Source organism: Mesoplodon densirostris, chromosome 8 (assembly GCF_025265405.1).
Source record: "Mesoplodon densirostris isolate mMesDen1 chromosome 8, mMesDen1 primary haplotype, whole genome shotgun sequence".
In the NCBI taxonomy this organism is placed as follows: Eukaryota; Metazoa; Chordata; class Mammalia; order Artiodactyla; family Ziphiidae; genus Mesoplodon; species Mesoplodon densirostris.
In genome coordinates, this window is record NC_082668.1 from 65,114,298 (window position 1) to 65,135,051 (window position 20,754).

The window sequence follows — 20,754 nt, forward strand, 5'->3', positions numbered from 1 at the left end:
AAAAATATTCACTCCCTTTGATGCAATAATTTTCTTTCTAGGAATATATCCTATGGAAAAAATCAAAATTATGAAAACATTCATACACAGATACATTCATCATAATATTATGTATTATAGAAAAAAATTCAAAAAACTAAATAAATCATGATACATGCATATGATAGATGAAATTTTAATGATTTGTGGGAATTGATTATGATATAAAATTAAATAAAAAGGAAGATTATAAAGTTACACATACAATGATCCTAACTATGAAAAACTATAAAATTTCAAGGGGAAAAAAAATGAAAGGAAATTCACAATATGAAAGGAAATACACAATATTAACAGTCTGCCTCTGGATAACAGGATCATGGGTGATTTGTTTCCTTAGCTTCTTTTCTATAACATGTATGTATTATTTTCACATTTAAAAAAATAAAAACTAAAAAATATTAGCACTTTTCACTAAGTATAAAACATTTCAATCTAAGGTATTAGAGCATTTAATAAAGTACCTTAACTAAGTGTTAGTTTAATAAATCTTTGAAACATTCATTCCAGTAAAAAGCTGATTATATCTGAGAAGATATAATATACTTTTCAAAATACAGACATTCTTTAAGAAGTTCTTCATAGTTTTTCTTCTATTCTAATTCCTTTCAGTCAAAGGCACCTACAGTTCTTCTAGCATCAAAGTATCTATTACATATCTTAAATTGGTTTCCTAATCTATCATTCTAGAACACAATTAACATTCTAAATCACACATTTTCATCAACCAGCCTAAGGATAATGGCTGAGACCCCAATACCTCCCAGTCTCTGTCCCTTTACCTATAATATCTCTATTTTACAAACCAGCTCTATAAGGAAAGTATTATTACCTTGACTTTGTAGATGTATGAACTCAGAGAGGCTAAGCAATTGTCCCAACATCACACAGCTAGAAAGTAGCAGAACTGGGACTTAAACCCTGGTCATTCAACTGCAGTACATCACAGCACCTTTCAATAAAGCTGTCATAACATAAAATCCTGGTTTGTTTGGTTTTTGTCGTTGTTGTTGCAATTTTAACGCTGCCTTCTACGGACAAACAAGGACAGAGTTCCAGAAAAAGATACAATTACAAAAAAATGTAATTAAAGGAGATAGCTATTAATCATAGAAAAGGATTTCAATCTGTATCCTTTATCACCTACTTTGTACACTTACCTGTTGAACACTGACCTCATACACCTGAATCACTCACCCAGAGATAAGAGAATACAGGTAACCAGGTAGAGCTGTAACAGGCTGTATTTTCCAAAAACAGCCACAGCAATATTTCCAGTCCCACATGCCCTTTCAGGCACTTGCCACTCCCTCACCCAAAGGCAGGAACAATTTCCCCTTCAGCTTATGTTGAGCTTTGTATCAAGGAACAAAATGCCTCAGAAGTAATACTGTGTGATTTCTAAAGGTAACCTATAACAGACAATACAGTTGTCCCTCCGTATCCACAGCTTCCACATTCTCAGATTCTACCAACCACAGATCAAAAAGATTTGGGGAAAAAAAAAAAAGAAATCCCAGAAAATTCTGAAAAGCAAAACTTGAATTTGCCACACACGGGCAACTATTAACATGGTATTTACATTGTAGTTACAACCATTTACATTTACCTTGTATTAATTATAATTGATAATTATAAGTAATCTAGAGATGATTTAAAGTATATAGGAGGATGAAAATACTACACCATTTTAAATACAGGATTGATCATCCCCCAATTGTGGTATCCTGGGGAGATACCAAGGACAACTGTATAGGTTCTTTCTCTCTCTCTCTCACTCTGGCTCTAACTCGCTCTCTTCTCCCTCCCTTCTCCCTCCCTCCCATTTTCCTCTCCCGCTCTAATTTCTCTACCTCTCACCCTTCCAATCTAGTCACCATACTGTAAGGAAGCCCAGGTGACATGGAAAGGCTACAAATAGGTGCTCTAACCCAGATTCCCAGTTGTAATCTCAGCTGACAGCCAGCATCGCCCAGCAGACATGTTCCTGAATAAACCTTCACATGATTCTGGCCCTCCCCTTTGAGCCACACAGCTGACACAAAGTGTAGCAAAGACAAACTATGCCAAATGGACCCTTCCAAATCACAGACTCCTGAGCAAAATAAATGTTTTTAAGCCACTAAGTTTTACAGTGGTTTGTCAAGTAGTAAGGGTCACCAAAACAGATATTTGGGGCTGTATTCACAGCAAGTTAAAGAGTTTTGTGATCATTCCATTCAAACTTGTATGATAACTTTCTGCAATTATCCTCTTTAAAAGTAGCTAAACCATAGCCAGCCCATAGCTCCTTTGACTTCGATTGGTCTTTGGAAACCTGAACCTTCAGGGCTGCTTGACTCTCCTTTTAGAGTCAAACTGTATACCTTGTTGAAATAAAGTTTCACTTTAAAGGTTGGTGTGAGGTGTCACATCCTTTCAGGGTGCAGTTCTAAGCAAGGATGCCAAGAAACTCCCCTCTAGAAGACAGTCGTGGCACCCGTGTTTTAGCTGATACCACAAAAAACACTTGTAGAAAGTTATCATCAATTACCAATGCTCCCTAGAGTATAGTAGTTCCACAAAATACTTTTTTTTTTTTTTTTTTTTTTTTTTTTCTTTTTGCGGTACGCGGGCCTCTCACTGTTGTGGCCTCTCCCGTTGCGGAGCACAGGCTCCGGATGCGCAGGCCCAGCGGCCATGGCTCACGGGCCCAGCCGCTCCGCGGCATATGGGATCCTCCCAGACCGGGGCACGAACCCGTATCCCCTGCATCGGCAGGCGGACTCTCAACCACTGCGCCACCAGGGAGGCCCCACAAAATACTTTTAAGTATAGAGAATGCAGAGTAAAACAGTGCAGAGTGAAACACACACAGATTTGAGTAGAAAGGGAAAAAAGAATGATAAAACACTGCACTTCTTATGCAGACACTCTGTACTCTGCAGATTTGTCTACCAATTTAGGCCAGTGTACTGTTTATTAACTGCCTTGACTTTTCATTTTTTATATAGCTTCAAATGCAATTTCTAGTCAAATGAGCTGAAATAAGTTAAAAACTTCTCCTTTTTCGTATAAATATAATTTTACCAGCTACAAAACATTTCAGTGATGAGGTGTGCATGAAGCCAACTAAATGTAAATAGAACAGAAACACTGAAATCAGTTTACTTCATAGCTTTTGGGAAGGAATTTTAGAATGGTAGTGGCAAGTATCACATTAAAAAATTAACCAAAGTTAGTTATTTGTAGAGATAAATGATCAACTGATATGATAACATGTTCCTTGATGATAAAATACATCAGGTTGGTAATCAAATACAAACTCCATGAAGATGAGCCCCAAAAAAAAGCTTTTGTTTTAGGCATAGTTTTCACTAGCACAAGACCTTTTTTTGTTGTTGTTGAAGACCTTTTTGATAGTATAATGAAGACCAAACCTTTTTTTCCTGTTAAACCTAGGTCTCTCATAGCTCTAACCTCCCAATAAAATCTTATTGCAGCTCACACAGTATAGGAAATACTAACACCACTGGAAAAGTAAAATTCTTCTGTTCTTCTTCATTAACTTTTGAGGGTGTGGTTTATGTTCATCAGATTCTTAAGGAACCATTGACTGAAACCGCCCCCCATGGCCAGGCACGATGATCACCACCTGCATGAGTTGTCTTGCAACAGGAGGTCCCAACACGGAACACGGTGCTGCAGCCGAAATGTAACCAGGAGGATTCAGGAGGGGCCAAGAGGAGGGAGGAGACGCCAGTCTATATGTCCTGCCAACCTCCCAGAAAACTTTGCACTGGAATCCATCTTGGCTGAGAAATGCACACACCATCAAGAAGGACCCTGAGTCAGACCAAATATGGGCTCAGCAAGATGATTGGCCAGAGACAACCCAGAAACTAACCCCATTACCATAAAACCTGAGACTGCAAGCCATGTGGCAGAGCAGTTCTCCTGGGTTCCCTTACCCTGCTGCTCCCCACTCGGGCACCCCTTCCCCATAAGGTCTTTCGCTTTGTCAGCCTGTGTGCCTCCTCGGACAATTCATTTCTGAGTATTAGACAAGAGCCACTCTTGGGCTCTGGAAGGGGTCCTCCTTCCTGCAAAAACATGAGTTGCTAAAATATATGTCATATATAATGGATACAGAGTTCATTGCCAAAACAATTTATATCCAATCCTTTGATGGAAATAATATTCTTCAAATACCTAAACTTCAGATTGAAAAGAAAGAAAATGAATCCAAAAGTTTATCTGTTATCCCTCCTTCTTTTGAGGGGGAAAAAAAACTGTACAAAAGAAATTACAATCTATAAACCTACAAAACTATACAGAACAGTGAAAACCAAGGTGAAGGTTTACAAATATTTATGCTTTTTGAAATCAAATGTTAAGATGAATTTATCCTTTGTAGTCCATATCTGTTGTGTAAAACACTAAGGAATCTAATAAGTTTTAAGGGTTGGTTTGATATAATGTGAACTAAACAGTTGAAAATACTCAAAACTTTAAAGCACACTGGTTACTGGAGCAGGTTTTCAAGACTGATTGGGTAAACTAACCTATACAAACCTAAAAATAGGAAGCGACAAGTGAAAGTTTGTTAAGAAGCTGCAACAATTCCTACTACAGAGAAGTTTTTCATTAAAAAAGAAACGATCCATGGCCTGCAGACTTCTTTTGTTTTAATCTCAATGAAATACCCTTGGAATTGGCTATAGATCCTACCATGCCCTGTGGTGTATTCCTGGATATTCCAATGCTCCTTTAAGAATCTGAGTTAGTGAAATCTACTTTAGACCCTAAGTCTTGGGAAGAGACCATCTGATTTATACCTAACAATATCTCAAGCCCCTGGTAGAGCACATACATTCAAAATATATTTGTTCAATGAATTAGAAGGAGGGATACAGGTAAGGAAAGAACAAAAGAGGAAGGAAGAGAGGGAACAGATGCCCTGCTACAAACATGAATAACAAAAGGTCTAAACTGTACAAGAAAATGTAATTGTTTCCCAAGAAAAAAATTCCCAATAAAAATGTACGCTTAGATGCTTGCTAAAAATCCTTGCTTTGGAAATTCTTGCTATTTTACCCTCTGACCATAGCAGTTGTTCCAAAATCTTTTCCTCTTTTTGAAAGTTCTCAGCACCACTTCTGCCTATTCACTCTTAGTAGATGACCGCTCTTTTCCTACAATAAACTTTCTAAGTCATTTAACATGAGCAACTAAACTCTTCCTATAAATTATAAGTAGACACTCATCCTGGAACAGGAGGGAAGGGGGAAGGGCACAACCTTTACAAGAATGACACAGCCATAGGACATGACAAAAACTGATTAGAACCAACTAGATCCAAGCTAGGGAAAGATTCGACCTCCAGTGGACCTTGAGCCTCATTATGCGCTCACTGTAATGCACTAGCATGCTAAGTGACAACCACCCCCCCCACCACCAGCACCATGACAGTTCTGAGGCCAACCATAAAAGGTCAGAGAGTGGGCAGTGGCCCGATTCCTAGAAATCCCTGCCGCTTTCCCAGAAATAGTTGGAATAGTCCTCCCACTCATTAGCCCTATGAAATTACCCAGCCCATAAAAACTAACCACCCCGTTCTGGGGGACCTCTTGCCTTCTGAGATGGCCTGCACTCTCTGTGGAGTGTGTTTCTCTCTAAATAAATCCACTTCTTACCTATCACTTTGTCTCTCACTAAATTCTTTCTGCAATGAGACATCAAGAACCTGAGCTTCATTAAGTTCTGAAACCAGGTGTGTGATCTCACTTGGAAGACCTTGGGTTTTGGCGGGGTTCCAGTCCCAGCACGTGGATTCAAGTCCCAATCTGAGGTGCATGGTTGCAAATGCATGCATTCTTAATTAGCCGGACTTGACAATTCTGCCTCCTTAATCTCATACACAAACTCTCTTTTTCATTCCTATTGTATTACCACTTGTCTGAAACACTAAAATAGACTCCCAATTGGGCACCATGGCTCTCCAGTATTACTCCCTCATCCAAGAAACCAACTGCTTTGGTAACATTCCTGAAGTTTAGCCTGCCTCATTCTTCCACTTAAAAGACAGAAAACACACAGATTCAAAAAAAACATTTGGTTTGAATCCTAGCTCTGACAATTATTTGTCATGAGACCTTGGGTAAGTCACTGAACTCTTCTGGTCCTCGGTTTTTCTTTTCTTTAAAATAAACATTATAATATCTATTAAACAAGGGTTGTTATAAATAAATCAGAAGACCTGTTCAGATCTGACACATAAGAGGTGTTCTATAACCTTCAAGGGCTGTCCAATGCCTAACAAGTAAGATCTATATATGCTTATACAGTTAAACCCAATTATTCTAGTCCAATAGCCAATCGCTCCCTGTCTGCTCCCTATGTAGGACCATAGGAGACCCTTCAATGATACACTCTGTACCTTTTGCTTGTTACGTGATCAGCCTGAAATATCCTTTCCCGAAATCTCCCCCTGCCAATTTTCTACCAGTTACTTAAAGTCCAGCTCAAGCATCACACCTTTTAAGAAATGCCTAACATGAAATCATCTTTTTTTCTCTGAATTTTATTTGTACCTCTCTTACACTATGTATTCCATTGAAGTTATTTATACACTAGCCTTTCTTTCTTATTAGAATATAAACTCTCTGAGGGCCAGAATTATATATTTTAAACACTGCCTTGTTCAGTACCCTATTCTACAAACTGAAGCATTAAAAGAAGTGACACTTAGAATTGTGAAACTGATTTTCAGTACTATTTATAAAATTTATCCCAAATAATTTACATAGCCACCTATCTTGTCTATATGCTCACTATGAAAATCAAAGTAAAATGTTCAATAAACTGGGGCATGTCTAAAGGGAGATATGATTTGATTATGTAATTGAACACAAAGAAGAAATAAGACTTTTGTAAGTCTGCTTTATGGAGAATAATATGATTTTAATAAGTTACATCCAATCAATTCAAAAGGATAAAACCTTCTCATTTTATTTTATTTTTAAAGATAATTTACACAAATTATCAAATAATTTCATTTTAGAAACGCTCAAACATAACAAATGATCATATGCATGAACAAAATGCAGCATAAAGCCGTGTCAATGAAATTGCCAAGACATTTTACAAAAAGTAATCTGAGTTGACCATTTTTGCTAGAATATATATGTAATTCCTGAATACTAAACAGAAGAAATAAACAAGCAAATCATACATAAAAGGAGTGATCAAATAGTCAACTACAATATTCAAGCACCAAGTGACATTAAGAATGAATAAAAAAGACTACATTGCAGCTTTTTTTTTTTTTTTTGCTGTACGCAGGCCTCTCACTGTTGTGGCCTCTCCCGTTGCAGAGCACAGGCTCCGGACGTGCAGGCTCAGCGGCCATGGCTCACGGGCCTAGCCCCTCCGCGGCATGAGGGATCTTCCCGGACCGGGGCACGAACCGTGTCCCCTGCATCGGCAGGCGGACTCTCAACCACTGCGCCAACAGGGAAGCCCTACGTTACAGCTTTTTTGTCACACACCTATTCCAGAACCTATAGAACCTAAACCATAGAGACGCCTATAGTATACAGAGTATGCAAGCAAGTACAACGTGAAAAAACAGAAGCAAAGATTAGAGAGAGTGGGAAGCACCTGCTTCCAATTGTCTAGTATATACAGTAAATAGTACCTGCTTCCTTGGATAGAAAAGCTCTAAGAGGAAATTGCACCACTGCACTAGTGTGTGTGCAAGTGTGTGCAAGTATATGCTTATGCTCTCACATAGATGTACCAAAAGACATTACTTGGGTTGCAAAATTCAAGCAAGAGCAAATCTGGGTAAGTATCAAGATAAACATTAATGATGCACCCTTGGTAAGGCTCAACAAAGAAGAATAGATCTGAGCACAACTCTTAACACTCTTCAGTCTTCCTGTGTTCACACAACTTGCTTTTCAAACTGGACTAAGCGAGGACCCTAACTAACACTGTCTGGGGAAAGAAGCAGTATTTTTACTTTGGATATATCATCTCTTCAGTTCTTGAATCTCTGGCCTCTGCGTAAAACAACTAAACCAATTATTTCATATTTTAAGATACATAATCTATATCTATCTATCTACATAATTGACTTCTAGGCTGTAAGAAGAGTACAAATACTTATTTTCCTATCTATTTGCAATATAAACATTACTTGCAGTTGACTAAACATCTGTCTCTGAGTCTCTTGGTTTTTCAACCCTCATGAGGGTTTAAGCTGACCATTAAGAAATCCTTAACTACTGCCAAATCCAATTCCTTTATAAGGGACTATGTAATGGCCCTATTTTGATCATAGACCTCTGAGGTCTGATGAAAACTAAGGGCCCTCTCCACAGAAATACCTACTTAAGTACATACAGACAAGATTTTACATACCACTGGGGGCGGTATTTTAGACTTTCCTAATGTCTGGTGAACTTTGATGACTTAACTTGCTCACTTTCTCCAAGACTCCTTTGGAAGTGTTTCCAGAGCCTAAATTTGTATACTAATCTGCATCCCAGCACCCCTCCAGTTCTACTACCTATCAGCAAGATAAAGCTCCTTTCCTGTACTTTTTCTTCATAATCCCATAATTCTCTTGTTAATTAGATGACTGTATGCATCATGCTGTACTATTTTAACTGATTTTATTTTCTTCTCCATTGGAATGTGAGCTTCTTAAGGCCAGAAACCATGTCAGGTCCTATTCTATAGCTCCAACAACTAGTACCACACCATGTACAAAGAAAATATTCATTAAGTATCTGTCTTTCAAATAAAGCCATGAGTTGATAACTGCTGAAGACAGGCAATGGCTACATGCAGAATAAGGCAGGAAGGGTGCTTCATTCTACTAGTCTGTCTCCTTTTGTATATATTCCAAGTTTTTCAAATATTAAGGGGGAAAAGTCTAGAAAAAAAGAGGCTTGTAGCTATACATCAGTAACCTCCACATACACGAATGCATCTAAAAACAAACTGAGACTTGTTCATTTTGCCTCAGAGAACTAGAATCAATGAGTAGAAAACAAAACTCTGGCTTCACAAAAGTAAGAACTCTAATAATTAAAGGTGTCTAAAAATGAAGCTGCCACTGGGCTAGGTACAGGCATACCTCGGAGATATTGCAGTTTCAGTTCCAGACCATCACAATAAAGCGAACATGGCAATAAACTGAGTCAAACAAATTTTTTGGTTTCCCAGAGCATATAAAAGTTATGTTTACACTGTAGCCTACTGTATGCAATAGCATTATGTCTAAAAAGACAATGTACATACCTTAATTTAAAAATACTTTGCTAAAAAGTATTAAACATCATCTGACACCAGAGGGTTGCCACAAACCTTCAATTTGTAAAAAAAGCACAGTGTCTATGAAGCACAATAAAGAGAAGTGCAATAAAACAAGGTATACCTGTATATTCAAGCAGGAGTTGGCCATTCAGAATGGATTACTATTTAGGGGGAAAATGGGAAAATGAATTCTAAGGGAACTTCAAATCTGTGAGTATCTGAAAACATAGTTTATTATTTTAAAACAGATACACAGAAGTCAATATAAAGATAACTGTTGATTTCATAAAACATCTACAAAGAATGAAGTCCTTTCTCAAAACCAATTTCCTTCCAAGCCTCATTTTGCAGGCGTGCACTCTCTGGACACCAGCTTCCCCAGCCTTCTGTCAGGTCCTTAATGTGCCCTGCAGCCTCCACTGCACATGCTGCTCCTACTGGAACACTCTTCAGATAGCAGCTAACGCACACTTCCTCGGGGAAGCTCTTCCTACCTGACCAGATCATGCTCTCTGACAACTACCATTCTTTTCTAGAAAGCAGAGACACCGTGTTTTTGCTCACCATTGTATATCCCCAGGGCCTGTCACAGAGCCTGGCATGTTGTAAGTGCTCAATAAATATTTGTTGAATGGATGAATGAATACAACATTCCCTATGACCCTAGCATTTTCATAAATAATGATCTAAGCTGAATACAAGCCAACTTGCCAAAATATAACCAAGCTATTTCTTTATCACAAGTGATTAAACTACCTCCCTAGAGGCTAAGGACAATAAGAAAATAGTTAGCTAGCTCCCAAGGCAATCTTTTTATACTTGTTTTATTATGAAAATATAACACATTTTCAATAACTTTTAGCTTCACAATAAACACAAAAAATTTATTTCCCAGAACTCTAAGATTTTGACAAGCCAAATGATTCTCAAGTCAAACTGTGGGTTATTAAGCTGAAAGAATATACTGTATGAATGTGAAATTTAATGAGGACATTTAGGTAATGTAGAAGCAGTGAGAGCTTCAGGACAGAGGGACAACCATCAGGGCATATATTTCCAAATGTGTATTTATAAGAAATACATGAAAATGCCCAGCACAGGAATACTTTCTGTTGCTAAGAAACAGTGAACACTGATGACTAAACTGTCTCTCTTACAAAGGTCAACAACAATCGTCTCATTTATCAGTGTAATTCCTTTAATTATTCATTCTTAAAACCTTTACATAATATACTAAGCAAAAAGGAAGACATAAATTGTGTTTAATACTCAGAAATCACTAATATATCTAATGTTTACAGAGACAGAGTGGTATTTTATTGACTTCCATCAAAACTGATTTTTTAGGATAAAGTTACAAGATCCTACCTTTAGTATTAAGATTGTGAGAACAAAATGTATTAAATTATTAAAAGTACAAAAAAATTCTATCCACACCAAAACTATCACTATGGCTAATACACAAAATATCTGAAACTCTAAATAAATTCTAACAAAGCTAAACACTATGTTTTAGGACTATTTTATTTTCAGTTGGGAGAAATTACCCACTGCCATCTTATTCAGAATTCTGTATTACCTGATAAATTTGAGTTAGAGCCAGCACTGCAATATGCTGAAATCCCTTAAACTCAACCCTGCTTCTTATAACCTTTAGCTTCAATTTTGAACCCAACATGAACCTTCACCCAGGTCATCCACTCCATTATTAGCACCAATCCTGGGCTCAGTCCCTCCTCCACTTCAGAGAGAAATGACAAACTAAGGAAAAGACGAAGGTAAACCTTCAAACTGAGTAATGAACTCCAAAGAATGATTGTTTTTCAATGAAATAAATAAAATTTACCTTGGAGATGCTGGAATGTGAATGTGGAACATGTAAAAGATTTAGCCTAATGCCTGACATTTATTAAATACTCAAAAATTGGAACTAAATATTATTACCACTGTGCTTTAATTTTATAAATTGATTTCCTCTGATATTAATAGTGTAACATAATACATGATTTTCTAACATTCCAAATCTACAAATTAGAAAACACAAGACTCTAAAAATCCTTTAACTTTTTATTATGAAAACTTTCAAACATACACAGCAGTAGAGATAAGAGTTTAATGAACCATATCACCTGGCTCAACAATTATTGTCACTCTGACAATTTTGCTTCATCTATAGGAAATCTATTCTTGAACAATGCAAAAGTACAGTGAATTGAGATACCCTTTTAAAAGGGTACCCAACATGTTGACCACACAGAAATGATGGGTTTCATGCAAAAACTTTATTTTTGTCTCTTACTGGTCTATTAAACCTGTTCAGCAGTAAACTAACCTCTGCCTTAGAGAAAAAAACTCAAGTAATCCTCATGACTTTCTGGTCCCTAATAAGTAACAGAAAATCATATGATCACTTGAAATGGTAAGTCTCAGTTCAGTAATTTAAAATAACTAGTCTCAGACAGACAACTGGGGAAATTTGAATATGGGCTATACATTATATAACTTTATTGTACCAATGGTAAATCTTGGGTGTGGTAATGGCATTGTGTAGGAGAATATCTTAATTTTTCAGAGAGAAAAGCTAAAGTATTTAGGAGTAAAGTGTCATTTTCAAATGGTTCATCCCCATTCCACTGGCCAAAAAAGTATACCGTACATATAATCTATACTCGTACCAAATGTTGTTACCTGGTAAAAGGCATGAGGTGTTTATTAGATTACTATTTCACCATTTCTGTAGGCTTAAAATTTTTCAAAATTTAACGACTACATCCAAATAACAGTCAAAACCCCAAAGTACAGTTAACATTACATCTTATGTTCTCTTTTCAGCTAAGGCCTGCCAAGAGCTGGCCACTGTCAGTGAGGGAAGGAACAAGATCCTTCTCTTCTCACCAAGAAGTTTCTCTTCTGCCATCTTCCAAGTTTTCTGAGCCCAGCAGGATCAAGGTCAGGGAGGCGAGAAGAGCTCAGGCATCATAGAACAGTTCTTATTTGTCTGCTACTGTACCAAAATGACCTAGCGTTATATGAATATGGCAGGTGTTTAAAGCTGATTTTCCTTCTCTTGGGAAGTGCATATGCATTCTTCCATGGGTATGAGCCTCCAAGTGAAAAACTCCTGCCAGAAGCAGTGCTCTCCTTTAACTAACAGTTCCCTCCCAGTGTCCCCTCAGTTTCTGACCTCTGGCCATATACCCCACAACTCTTTACTGCAGGGATCTTCTTTCCCTGGCAAAAAACTTCCTTGGGCAGGATTCCTTTTCAAATAACACCAGGTTGATATTCATATTCTGGAATACATACATACACTTCTGACCTGCTGGAAAAAAAGCAGTGCGATTACTTCTCAAGCCCAGCCCTACTGCCACAGAACACTTAGGCTTTCTCAGGCATGAGTCAAGCATCAGTCCCTTGTGACCTCAGCTGCGGACCATGTACTGCAGTTGACACTCCTCTCAATAGGGTTCATGAAAGATTCAGATGCCTAACTTGTGAAAGGCAGGACTAAAACACACAGCACTCCAATGACATTCCAGAAAAACTCGCCTAATGAAGTCTTTCCTTCTTTTGATATCCTCTGTGTGAGTGAAGGGATTCAAAGGTCACAAAACTAGCTTTCCACAAATCTGTATATGTTACAGTACTTCCTTGGGATATAGAAGCATTTGTTGAATACTGATGCCTCAAATGAAAGTTCCACTCCTCCAGGAGGCAGGTCTTTTTTATTTTAGTGCCAGCACTAGCATCCAGCACATCATGGCTCCTCAAGAAAACGTTTTTTGAAGGGATGATCTCAGCAAACGACAGTAGGTATAAATAAATGGAAGAGTATATAAAACTAAGCAATGACGGATGACTTTCAGTATCTGAAGAACTATCTGAAAATAGACTGCTCAGTCAGTGAACGTTGGGCTAAACAAAGCACATTTGGTCCTCCCCAATTTATACACCTAGATATAGGCCTATGAGAACCTAAAAGGGCAACCAAAAAGACCCGAGTATTCCTCTTCTGTTCTACCATGATACCCATCTCCGCACTTACTCATGGCATACAGAAAATATCCATGTGTCTACCATTTGTATACAGGTCATTGAGGGCTTAGTTGCTTCACCCTTGCACCATAAATAGTGCCTGTCCTCAATAAAAAATCATGTTGACCAACACAGGTTAAATTAAAGGACTGTCATAAAAGAAGAGACAAAGATACGGATTACATCAGAGGATGGGTAGTTGCCCACAGCAGTCCTCCAACTTTACTGGGTGAACACTATTTAGATGAAATAATGGCCCCTTTATTTCTTTCTGTTCCCTACTCTAAAACTATAGCCATGCAAAAAGATCTATTTGGGGGGCAGTATGATGCCTGCAGCAGGTAGTACACTCTTACATATCTGCTTATTCACTCAACAAGCCACACTGAAGATCTAATACTTTAAGGTACCCTAAAGGCTTTCTATTTTAAAGATTTTTAATGTAAATGTTCAATAAATATTTACAGAACATTAACTATGTGCCATGCTCTGGGCTAGTGAGGCACTATGGGAGAATCAACGATGAGTAAAGCAGCCAATGAGTTTACAATTTAATAAGAAGGATGTGACAAATATTTAAAGTACTGTAATATCCTAGTAAGAAAAGCACCACCATAAAGAAATGAGAGACTTTGAAAAATGATTAGGATTTTAAAAGGGAGAGGTGAAGAAGGGCTTTCAGCAAAGGAAAGAGTATTATCAAAGAAAAGGAGGTAAATATAGCAATACTGACCAGGACCCTGGAGTACTTGTTAGGTATAAAAAAAAGGAGAAAATAAAGGTAGAAAAAGTAGACTAAAGCCTAACTGGAGAGGGCCTTAGGTGCCAAGGTTAAATATTAAAATGCCCTTTCATGAGTAACAAGAACAACAAAAAATAAATTAAAAATAAAACATAGTTTCAAGGACATGGTAATGGAAAGGATTTAGAGGGCCTAAACCATTTCAAAAAAGAACACAGTTAGACAACTTATACCACTTATTTCAAGACTTAGTATTAAACAGTGTGGTGTTGGCATGATAGACATATAGATCAATACATAATAGAGTCTAGGAAAAGATTCACAAATATATGATTAGTTGATTTTTAACAAAAGTTTCAAGATAACTCAAAGGAGAAAAGACAGTTTTTTCCACAAGTGATCCTTGGAAAACTCGATACGGAAAAGAATGGACCTTGATCCTTACCTCACACTCTACACAAAAATTAATTCAAAATGGACCAGAGACTGAATGTAAAACGTAAAACTATAAAACTTCTAGAAGAAAACACAGGAGAAAATCTTTACAACCTAGAATTAATCAATGATTTCTTAGAAAGAACCAAAAAAGGAAGGGAGGGAGGGAGGGAGGAGAAAACACTGATAAAATGGATTTATTCAAAAATTGAAACTTCTGCTCTTCAAAAGACACCATTAATCAAAGAAAAAGGACAATCTACAGACCAAGAGAAAATGTTTGACTGTATCCAGATACATAAAGAACTCTTAAAGCTGAATGACAAGAAAACATACAATCCAATTTTTAAAAATGGCCAAAAGATTTGAACAGATACTTCACAGAAAAAGATAAACAAATGGTCAGTAAATACTTGAAAAGATCAATGTCACTGGTAAACAAAGAAATGCAAATTAAAACCACAATGAGATACCACCACACACCCACTAGAATGTCAGAATTTAAAACAATGATAACATCAAGTGCTGGCCAGAATGTGGAGCAACTAGAACTTTCATACATTTGGGGAGAATATGGTACAATCACTTTGAAAACAGTTAGGCAGTTTCTTATGAAGTTAAACATACACTTATCAAATGTCACTACAATTCTACCCCTGGGTATCTAACCTAGAAAAATTAAAGCATAAGACACAAAGACTTGAACATGAGCATTCATGGTAGCTTATTCCTTACAGGCAAAACAGAAACACCCCAAATGTCCACGATCAGGTAAGTGGATAAGCAAGTTGTGGCACCTTTATACAATGAACACTACTCTGCAGTGAAAAGGACCTAATTACTAAGACATAGGAAGACATAGGAATTACAATAACATAGGAAGAAGCTTCAAAAACATCATGCTGAAAAGAGTACATAGTATGTGATTCTATTTATGTGAAAATTTAGAGCAGGGAAAAATAATGACAAAAATCAGATTACTAGTTGCCTGGAAATGAGCATGAGGGAGGGAGGGAGAAGTGACTGCAAAAGGACACAAGGGAACTTTTTGAGGTGATGGAAATATTCTATACCTTGACCATAATAGTAGTTACATAGGTGTATATATCTATCAAAATTCATTGAACACTACATTTAAAGTGCCTTTTATTTTATGCCAATTACACCCCCAACACATTTGATTTAAAAATTTAAAAGGAAAAGTAATATTCAGACATTTGGAAATAGCATCATTGCCCAAAGACGCCAATAAGTGTACATCAGGTTTTACTACAGGTTTAACCCCCATATAATAATTTTTATTGTCTTTTATTTATTCAATAATTATGTATTCAAGTACAAGCTGTGTACCAAGAATGATTCTAAATGGGGTGGTACAGTAGTAAACAAAACAAAATCCCCTGCCCTCATCAAGCTTTCATCCTAAAAAGACTGACCATAAAAAAAGTAAAAGTAAAATATACAATTAGTTTAGGAAAGTGCTAACCAGAAAAATAAAGCAACTGGAAGGAGAGGGATGTTTTAAATAAAATGGTCAAGGAAGGTCTCACTAGGAATGTACCATTTCAATAAGACCCAAGAAAAGTTAGGGAATAAGCTAAGCAGTTATCTAGGGGGAAGAGCATTCCAGGCAAAGGGAAGAACAAGTGCAAAGGCCCTGAGGCCAGCTATTCCAGGAACAATAGTCAGGTTGTGAATGGGGGGTAGTCAACACAGTCAAAGGATGAGATTGCAGATGGGGCAAGATCATGTAGAGCCTTATAGGCTACTACAAAGGCTTTAGTTTTTACAGTGAATGAGAAAGGAAACGAAGTTTTGAATTGAACAAAGACAAGATTTGACGTATGTTTTAATTGTGATTATTTTGGCTACTGCAATGAGACTAGACTGAAGTGCTGGGTTACACATTGAGCTGAGGATTGTAAGAGGAAGCTAGGAGACCAGTTAGGAGACTATTAAAATAATCCAAGTAGGGACTTCCCTGGTGGTCCAGTGGTTAAGACTGTGCGCTTCCATTGCAGGGGGTACAGGTTTGATCCCTAGTCGAGGAACTAAGATCCTGCATGCCACTCAGCGCAGCTAAAAAAAAAAAAAAAAATGCAAGTAAGAGATGATAATAGGTTGATGAGGCAGTAGTGGAGGTGATGCGAGGTGGTCAGATGAAAATTCTAGATGTATTCTGATGAACAGTCAATATGAACTATTGACAGATGAAGTGTAGATATAAGACAGAAGAGTCAGAGATGACTCCAATGTTTCTGGTTAGAGTAACATGGGTGGAATTGTCATTAACTTAGATGAGGAAGACTAAAGATGAAACAAGTTTGGGTAAAAAGATCAATTCAGTTTTGACTATTTTAAATACCTTTAACTAACCATATGGAGGTACCACAAGATAACTGGGTATGTGTCTTGAGTTCAGAGAAAAAAAGCTCTTACCATTTTTTTTTTTGCAAAGTTAATCAGTGGGTATCACGCTGTGCGCGCGTGTGTGTGTGTGTGTGTGCTTGTGTGTGTAAAACTTTTAGGAAATAATCCATACTTGAATTTAATACATTAGGGCCTCAGCACTAATGGACTGTGTGTTTTCTGATTTACATAAATCCATACAAGTCTGTTAGGCACTTCACACCTTTATTTTTACTTTCACATCTGAAGTACAGCAATATGGATAGATAAGGTGTGTATTTAAGATAACAACGTGAACAGACACATTCCTGGAACTATAGCTATTTAAAAGTGACACTAGCATCAAGATACTCATTCTTATTCTGGGAAGGTTTTAAAAAACAATCACTTGTTATGAAACTAATTGCACTGCCAAATGCCCAAGATCATATGTAAAAATCATCATCTTCTCTACATTTTACTGTTTTAAATCAAGGAAAGTAATAGACTTTGTGATCAGACTTAGAAGTTTGGTTTTGATGCTTATAACCATCTAGGTTCTAACGTGAATAACGTTTCCACACTATATCTCATAAAGGAATATACTTTACGCATTACTAACAAAATGCAAAATGGCATGTAAAAAAATCAAACTTCACCTGGAATTGTAACATGGGCAAACATGTTTAACTGGTGATGGAAACCATTTCTTAAAAAGTAAAATGTTCAGTGTGGATAAGCATTATTTCCTCCCAGCCATCTGTTCATTCCCAATCCCGCGCCTTCGACTCTTCCCTCACACCAGAATGCCCTTCTTCCCAGCTGTTACCATTCTCTTCCTTCAAGGCCCAGCCCAAACTCTGCCTCCTCCACAAAACCTGCCCTGAACCCCAGGGGTATTCACTTCTTTCCACATCCCCACAGCATTACCACTTATAGGTCTAGAGCACCTATGTTGCTCTGTCATGGATTAAGTCTACCTATTTACACTAAAGCGGAAACCCCCTGAGGACAGAAAATCTTCCTCATCTTTGCCTGCCCTAAAATGCTTAACTGAGTACCTTACAGATCAGATTGTAGGTACTTACTAAAGGTTTGTTCAATGAAATTAAAATCCTATTAAACTAAGAAAATGATCAAATACAATGAACTCAACGGGATATATGCTCTAATTTCTTTTCATCACTTCAAATATACTTCTTTGGATCTCACTTCCCCATCTCTCCGTAACATCCCAGATAAAAATCCTGCTGCTTCTCAGTCATTTTCAAGTACTGCAAAATATAACCTAGTCCAATTTATACCTTCAGTTTCATATCTTATTCAAACAGTATCCATGTACCCTGCCTCAGCCCAGGACAGCCAAGAGAAAGAACAGAAACAGTTTCTTTCAAAATCCTTGCTGGCTCTTTCACTTTTCTCCACTTCCTTTTTCACTTCCTCATTCCTCCAGATCAGGATAGGCAGAGGAAGAGGGACAAGTGTCCCATGTGCCTACTTCCATGGGGGTTTACTCGACAGCCGTGAAACAGGATGATCTGTTATACTTGTGTAATTATTGATAGCTACCTCCTCTCATTCTCAAAGCCGAGCTTGGACAGTACGTTTCAGGTCTTCCCAGCAGGGGCGCCTTAAGTTACAGCAAGCAAAGAGGCTGGGTCCTCCACGATGAATAGTTCCCTGGTGTGCGGGATGCACTCTCAGGCTGACCTCTTACTATCCCACCCAAAATTCCCTCATAGGGCAAGCAGCCCTCCTTGGCAGGATCCATCAAGGTTACTCAAGCCTGGTTACTTCCCATGGCATCCACTTGGTCCACAAAAAGAACTTATGCCTTCTTACTACGCTAGATGCACATGTCAAATCTTTCCACTACTGCCCTCTCAGTCAACATGCCATCTCACTGGCTTCCATCACTCTCCTTCCCTCCAGAAACAAGTCAGTTCAGGAACGCCCCCAAACTCTAGGAAACGTATGCCATGCTCTCTCAAGAACTCTTTACAAGTTGCCATTGCGGTATCAAGAAACACGATTCTGTAGCTGATTAAACAACCAAACAAGAAATTAAATACCAATCTACCCTCCTGGAAGACATAGCCAAATCCTGGACTGGAAATAAAAGGTCCTTTTGGAAAGAAAAAGGGAAATATCACAGAACTAACTCTCCACTAGATTAACAATTCTTCATTTGAATGACAGTTTTAAAACCCCTCTTCTAATTTCACTTATGTATGGGAAGTGGATGCTGCAATCCTGTTCTCCTTAACTAAGCCCCACATTCCTCTTTAGAATAGGATGCTTACTACCCTTTATTTTCAGTTGAAGCTTCAGCTGAAATCCTGAAACAAAGAAGTCTTAGTCATCATCCTATCATCTTATGATAGGTGTGATTCCCCTGCATTACATGTACTGCTTACCTATAACAAGGAACCCTTCATTTTAAGCAACTCAATATGAAATAAAAATTTACCAAAAAAGGGGAGTGGGGAGCTACTGACTAAACATCAAGGGAAAGAAAAAAAGGAGATTCCTCATTTGGTCAAACAAATTTTATCTTAGTAAATTAGTATGTTATTTATACTCAAACGCTTCATTTAATTATAAATACATTCAGTGAAGAGTCACTGCACAAAATTGAGAATTCCCACTTTAAAATTCAGATTAAAATATATGGTATCTACAACTAAACATTCTGTACAATATACATTATAAGTCAACTACACTCCAATATAAAACAAAAACATGTTTTTAATTCTCTACAATAAGTAGTACAAGGTAATAACAAATCAACTATTCTACTGATATCCTTACTCTAGCACCCTTGTCAATCCAAAAAAGGAGTGCTTATCTATGATCTTATCACCTAACACATTTACCATCTCATTCTCTCTTTTGCAATCCACTCATTTCCTGATGTCTACAATAGCCTCAATATCTCCATTCACAAAGTTACCTCCCACTGGCCTCAAGGAAAAGCAGCTTTAACCAGGGACTATGACGTTAGGGGAAAAGGAAATGGGAAAAGAATCCACCTAAATAGTCGCTGCTCTACTAAAATAATCACAGGAATGTATGCCTACTACATCTTACCTTACAGTAATCTTTCTTCAAAAGTCTTTTTTGGAGTCTATGAAAGTCAGGTTCATTGTCTTTCTTATGTCCTATAAATATGACTAAAGAAGTCCTATGTAAAACACAGTTTGGGGACAAAAAGATGTAACTGATGAATTCTCAAGACCCTATAAACCCCAATGTTTCGTCATCTCAAAAATCAATTCATAAGACCTCACCACGTGGCAGGATGAGGGAAGATAAAACAAAACATTCTCTGACCACTGACAGAAAACTAGTTTTAAATACCTGGATTTTGGACTTCGCTGGTGGTGCAGTGGTTAAGAATCCGCCTGCCAATGCAGGAGACATGGGTTCGAGCCCTGGTCCAGGAAGATCCCACATGCCGCGGAGCACCTAAGCCCATGCACCACAATTACTGAGCCTGCGCTCTAGAGCCCTCTAGCCACAACTACAGAGCCCATGAGCCACAACTACTGAAGCCCACGTGCCTACAGCCCGTGCTCCACAACAGAGAAGCCACTGCAATAAGAAGCCCACGCACCACAACAAAGAGCAGCCCCGCTCTCTGCAACTAGAGAAAGCCTGCATGCAGCAACGAAGACCCAACACAGCCAAAAATAAATTTTTAAAACTGGATTTTCTTCTTCTCCTGATTACATTCAAGTCAATTATTGGCCCAAGAACCATCTAAAAGACTAACGCAGATGCTTGTCTGAAATAATGTTCTCAAATCC

At 37.8% G+C, this 20,754-nt stretch overlaps 1 protein-coding gene across 6 annotated transcripts in view; it reads right to left on the minus strand.

Moving 5' to 3' along the window:
* GTDC1 (glycosyltransferase like domain containing 1) overlaps positions 1-20,754 on the minus strand; it is a 388,315-nt gene that overhangs the window by 352,906 nt on the left and 14,655 nt on the right. The window lies entirely within an intron of this gene.